Raw genomic sequence first — 6,000 nt, 5'->3', positions numbered from 1 at the left:
AAGAAGATTCTGCCATAATTGGCACTTGCCGGCTTAAGTATTGGAAATCTGAGATGGGTTCTTTGGCCATGTAAGCATCTTGTGGAGTTCACATTGTGAACTTTAGTTGCTGAGACGTTTTATTGTCTGGACAAAGTTAATTGCAATGAGAACATTTAACTTTGTAAAGAATCCCCCCCCCCCCCAAAAAAAAATTAAAAAAAAAAATTCACAAGATTTATTTCAATTTTTCATTTTTTTTACAACATCCAGGTCAATTTTCATGGCACAGACACTTGTTAAGCAAATTTATTTGTAGCTGAAAGTAAAATGTTACCTGCCAAACTTTCGTGGGTCATATATATAGTACTTGATGGGGACCACCTTCATTGTTCTGCTTACTGTAATAAGAATCCCCACTAACTGTAGCAGACAATTTTGCGGTTAACATATATCACAGGTTAGCAATGAATTTTGGCTTGTGCGCGCGCATGTGTATAACCTGTAACTACTACAGTTTGTGTTCTTACTGGGTTAGAGCAGAATTTCTTTGCTAGCTCATTTTGAACAAAATGGTGACTGTAAACGCTGATTTCATGGTTAGCATGCAGTTAGCAGAAGTTCAGCTTACATGTATTTTTCAGCAAATTCATGCTAAGAACACAAATTTGCTAAGTTAAGTAAACGTCGTGCTGAGGAGCTTCATAAAATGTACATTGAGCTGTGAATTAAATTCTTTTCCTTCTTTTCAGCGCGGTGTTAATTCAGCAATCCTCCTGCTTCACTGCCTGAATCACTATCAGTACCAGTAATCACTTAAATGCAAATCAGATCTTGCATCGATAATAAATGTATACCGGTATTTCCGGTCTCAGCGGGCACTGAAATCATCCCAAACACAAGTCTGTCCCGATCAAGAGAATATTATATACACAATAATTGGACATGGCTCGAGGCACGCGGCGCCGGTACCCAACTGAAATAATATGGTCGGTGCCGGCATCAAAGAGATAAATTATTTCACGATTCTCAGAGTTGATATCTGTGAAGATCCTGAACATGATGAATTTTCTGTAAATCGGAGAAGAAATGAAGGTTTAGGGGGGATAAGAAAAGGTAGAATCACTTTCGACCGGCTGTGTTGACAGATGGCAAGCTGGCACGAATCTTGACACCTCCCAAGTGAAAGGGTTTTCACAGTTGATTTGATATTACTATCGCAGCTGCTTGGCAATGGGCCATGTGCAGTTCAGCTTGAAAGATTTGATGGTTTGTGCAATAAAGTTTTGTGGACTCAACCGTCCATTTGCTCATGCACAGTGGTTTCAGATGTTTTTTTTTAATGAACTGCTTGTTTTTCTGATTGGACTTCCATAAAATCATGGGTTATTGTTCAAATTTACATCAAATTTTGTTCTCAATTTCGTTGGCTTACAAAACATGTGGGTCCTGCTATGAAGTTAGGGTCCAAAGTGTGACAGTTTTCCTGTCCCTGTTACCTCAGATCTTTATAATTTGCCATTCAAGTATCATTAAACGGTACTCCCTAGGGTATCTGCACATTTTTATTAAAATTGGAGGATTCAGGGTTTAAGAATGACTTTAATTTTTTTTTTTTAAATTGTTGTGTAGGTTGTTTGTATTCATAATCGTCCTTGGCTTGGAGGATAACTGCATCAAGGAGGGTATTCAGAATTATGACATCATACATGTCGGATGTAACAGATCCCAAATTTATAGAATGACCCCTGTACAAATGTGGCTGAGTGGTCTGCTGGCATGTGCTGTTTACATGAGCCTATATCAAGCCTCATGTAGGTAAATACAAGAACACGGGGCTTTGCCTTCCAACGGAGTAAATCCTGCAAAATCATCAAACCTCTCGATAGATTTTGAAGGGACATGAAAGATCATGAAGGGTCAAGGACTAGGGAGTAATGACAACTTCTGAAGGGAATTATATCAGACTCAATGTACGTATATCATGTTTGTAATCCCAGCCAAAAGTCTATTATATCACTCTCAAGAAGTAATCCCTGTCATTCACCATTTCTCTACCTCGGTGAATAAACACAAGTTTTTTTTGGTTTTAATATCAAATTCATCCACTCATTCACTTGCTGAAAAATACAGCCAGCACGCATAGCAAAAGTCCTTGTATATGACGTTGATCCTGACTACTGATTAGCTTTCCCTCACGGATCCATTTAATCAGATCCAAACTCTGCAAAGACAGCAATTTAATTCTTCTATCACATTCTCGGTAATTGACGATGTCACTCACTGTCATTTGAATCCATGTTTTGACAAGAGATCCAGCGAAAGGCAAATTTACATTTTCCATGTAAAGGATCGTGCTCGGTGTTTTTCTATGGATTACGTGCCGTTTGCAAAACAAAGGATTGAAGTTCAAAAACTGTGCACATGAATCACATATTCTGAGCCAAGACGGTTACCAGATGCAGTTTCATGTGATACTGCATGATAGCTATGCATTTATTCTGACTGATTCCCAGCAGATGGTTTGCCTTTACAAGTTCATTTGCTGAACAATACATTCTGCTTTATGAGCTGATGTATGTAAAATTGGCCCTAGCATCCAGTGGCATTTGGGCATTTCCATAAAATCCAACGTACGTCCGACCACGTGATGTACATGTACACGGTTGTGGTACCTTAGTTTGGTCTGTGATTGTTTTCTACCCATTAGATGTCACATTATTAGTAATGTATCACATTCACTTTTCCAACAGCAGCTCCTTAAAGTGTTTGACGTGTAAGTCCAAATTTACGGAATTGACCATTATGCGACACTTTAATTTTCCCCATGAGAATTCCATTCAACCACTGAACAAGTTCAGGGGAGGGGGGAAGCAAAATAGTTACACAGACTTACCATTGAAAGAATTTTGTAGAAGAATTTAAATTAACAGAACCAGGAAAAAATGTTGCACCTGACGCCACCTTTCTCTTCATATATCGTCTCATTGAAGGTCCGTCATTGCAAAAATGATGATAAGACATGAATTTGGGACTGAGAAACATTTCTAATTTTGTCAGGAAATACTTAGACAATTTTCTTGATTCTCCATAGACTTTGTGCACAACCGCTGAAGTGGCGTCAGGTTGCAACTTTTTTCCCCAGAACCATCAAAATATATATGTCACGCTTAGAAAAGTGTACAGAATTCCATTCGCCAACTAAGCAAGAGATGAGGTAACTGAAAAATGGCTAAATCACTTTCACTCATTGAATTTCGCAAAAGCATTTAAACAAACGGAGCCATCAATGATGTCCATATGCTTTGAATCAAATTGAAAATTTTGCACAGAATATATTTGGCATACTTTTCAGCAGAGCCCTTTTTCAATTCTCAGTGTCAATGTTTTGAGCATGACCAAAAATTAACTATCTGTACTTTTCCAAGTGCTTCGTTACAATTGTGGACTTGGGTTTTTTTTTAGTAATAAAGGAACATGGAGCCAGATTCTGACCTGTATTTTGACGGTATCCATGACAGCAGCTCAAGTTCATTTGAAAAGGGGTGGGGTTTCTATTTCCCAGACTGTCATTATTACCACAGTACGTTATGACATGATGATTACCCAAATGTGGTCAAATTGTGCAATGAGTGACAACTTCAGTGTGTGTCAAGTTCAATAACTATGGCACTCACAATATGTCCATTAGCAAATTTGAAATAACCCGAGAAGCAGTTCATGATATATGCTTTATATTACACAGTGACGTTAATTTAATTGTTTTTGTCTCTGAAGTGTGGCGCCTCTTTGAGTAGTACAATTACAATGCCAGTCTGCACTGTCAGCAATCTACCAATAATGTCTGGAATATTGATCCATTCTTTTAAAATTGTGGTCCTTCAAAAGTCAGGGCAGTGAATTAATTTAGAATAAAATGTAGACATTTGTCAATTCGCTCTGTGATGAATAACATCAAATTATGAATATGGGGGAGTTTGCAGAACATGTACACTCTCTGTTGTAATGAATTTAGATTTCTGTCTGGTGAATCATTGAGGGATTTTATCACCAGTTTGAGGGTGCGATGATAAATGAGATTCATTCCAATTATTGAGGCTGAAAATGGCACTTATACTCAGACGACAATGAATTAAACCAATAAAGAACTATAGTATGAATTTCTGCCACAGCTGTGTTTATTTAGTCACACAGTTTTGTGCTGGATACCAAGTAAACGGGCAACCCAGACACAATGAACAACTTGTGGGGCATATACCACACCCCCAGTATGGGTACTCAGACCCCACCCCTGCTAGGTTCTCAGACCTAACAGCTGCTAGGTACCCAGACCTAGCGTTGCAATGCATGTACATGGACATTTTATAAGAACAAAAGTACAGTGTTTCAACCGATGTAACATTCGGTCAACTCGGCTTGATCATAGCCTCCTGAAACTTGCGAGCGCTATGTCAAGTGTGTCACGAGAATGATCATTTAAAAACAGGAAGGTTACTCTAGTACAAATTATAATGCCAAAAAGAGTTGGAAAGGCTGCCTGACCCGGTGAAAAGACCGCTGCAAGCTGTGAGATTGGGTGAAGGAGGGTTCTCATCCCCAAATGTATTAGCCCGTCAGATCCAGTTTTGACATTTAAGTAGTTTCCCCACCATTATGCTATTAAAATGCCATTCCGTATTGAGCACAGCCTCATCTCCTGTTTGAGGGTGCAATGATAAATGAGATTCGTTCCAATTATTGAGGCTGAAAATGGCACTTACATGTATACATGTATGCATGATTGAATAATTGAATAATTGATTAAAAGTTGAATGGGCTACAGCCTTGTGAACGTAGCAGTGAACTTCTTTTATGGTTTTGAGGCTATGCTGAGACTGGTTCCTACTCAGCGCAAAAGCAAATGCAAACATGAATTGGCGGCATTTTTACGTTGTGATTTCACGCTGCAAATGTGCAAAAGTTAAACACGTTTCAACTCCAGCAGTTTTAGCAACAACTATTTTGTGAATTCAAATTTGATTCACATGAAGTAGGAACCGGCGTTTATACATGTACATTTATCCTGCAGAAATTTAGTTGGTACAAAACGATTTGTTCTTAATAAGAACTCTTAAAAATTGCAACAACATATGAGGCAGTGCCTTTCAACATTTTGTGAACTACAGAAAAAGGGCTGCTTGGACATTCTTTTCTTGGAAGGACTGGGAAAGGCTTAGTTTATTATGGCAAAAACAATTTTTAGAAGAAGGTTTTATGAATGATTAGCTTGCCAACATTTTGAACCCTTAAAACAATGTCTTAACAGTAAGTTTTGCAAATTACAGTACATGGGTACGGAGAAAAGGCTGTTTTGACACTCTTTTCTGGAAAGAAATGAGAGGTTCACATACATGTACATGTAGTTTAATCAAGATTAAACAAAACCCAAATACTAGCACAAGGTTTTGACTGCCTAGCTTGCCAACATTTCGTCCCCAACATGTCATGGCAAAATTCATATTTAACGTGTTTAGAAAAACACATTTTTGTGCCATGCATGTATTAGATTTTTTTTCTCATAACCTATGAAGACAGGAAAGGAACACTTGTGGAATAAAAAAAAAAATCCCCAGAGAAATTGGGCTAAGTGGCTTTTTTCTCTTCTCTATTTTTTAACATAATTATTGAACGCTAACCAACAGTGACAGCAGAGCCAGGAGAGGATTACATTTCATTGAAGGATGCTTGAGTGCCCATGCAGGATTAAAGCTGGCTTGGGAATAACATTATCTTGGAAATGAGGGCCTTTTTATATAACTTTTAACTCTCCTGCTTTTTGAACAGTCACAGACAGTCATAAAATCAATCCTCTTCCCCTGCCATGCCTTTTACACAGGCTATAGTCACCAACAGTATTGATCCTATTTCAAGCAAGCCCTGTGACTAGTCAAATTCAGTCAACCGACAACAGCAGGCAAGAAGTAGCTTGCTGGCTTATCAATCACCTACAGTCAAAGCATTTATGGAGCTGTATTAAGTGAC

This window comes from Patiria miniata, unplaced genomic scaffold, assembly GCF_015706575.1.
Source record: "Patiria miniata isolate m_02_andy unplaced genomic scaffold, ASM1570657v1 HiC_scaffold_2, whole genome shotgun sequence".
NCBI lineage: Eukaryota > Metazoa > Echinodermata > Asteroidea > Valvatida > Asterinidae > Patiria > Patiria miniata.
The sequence above is the reverse complement of the archived record's forward strand: the minus strand, read 5'-3'. Positions refer to the sequence as shown.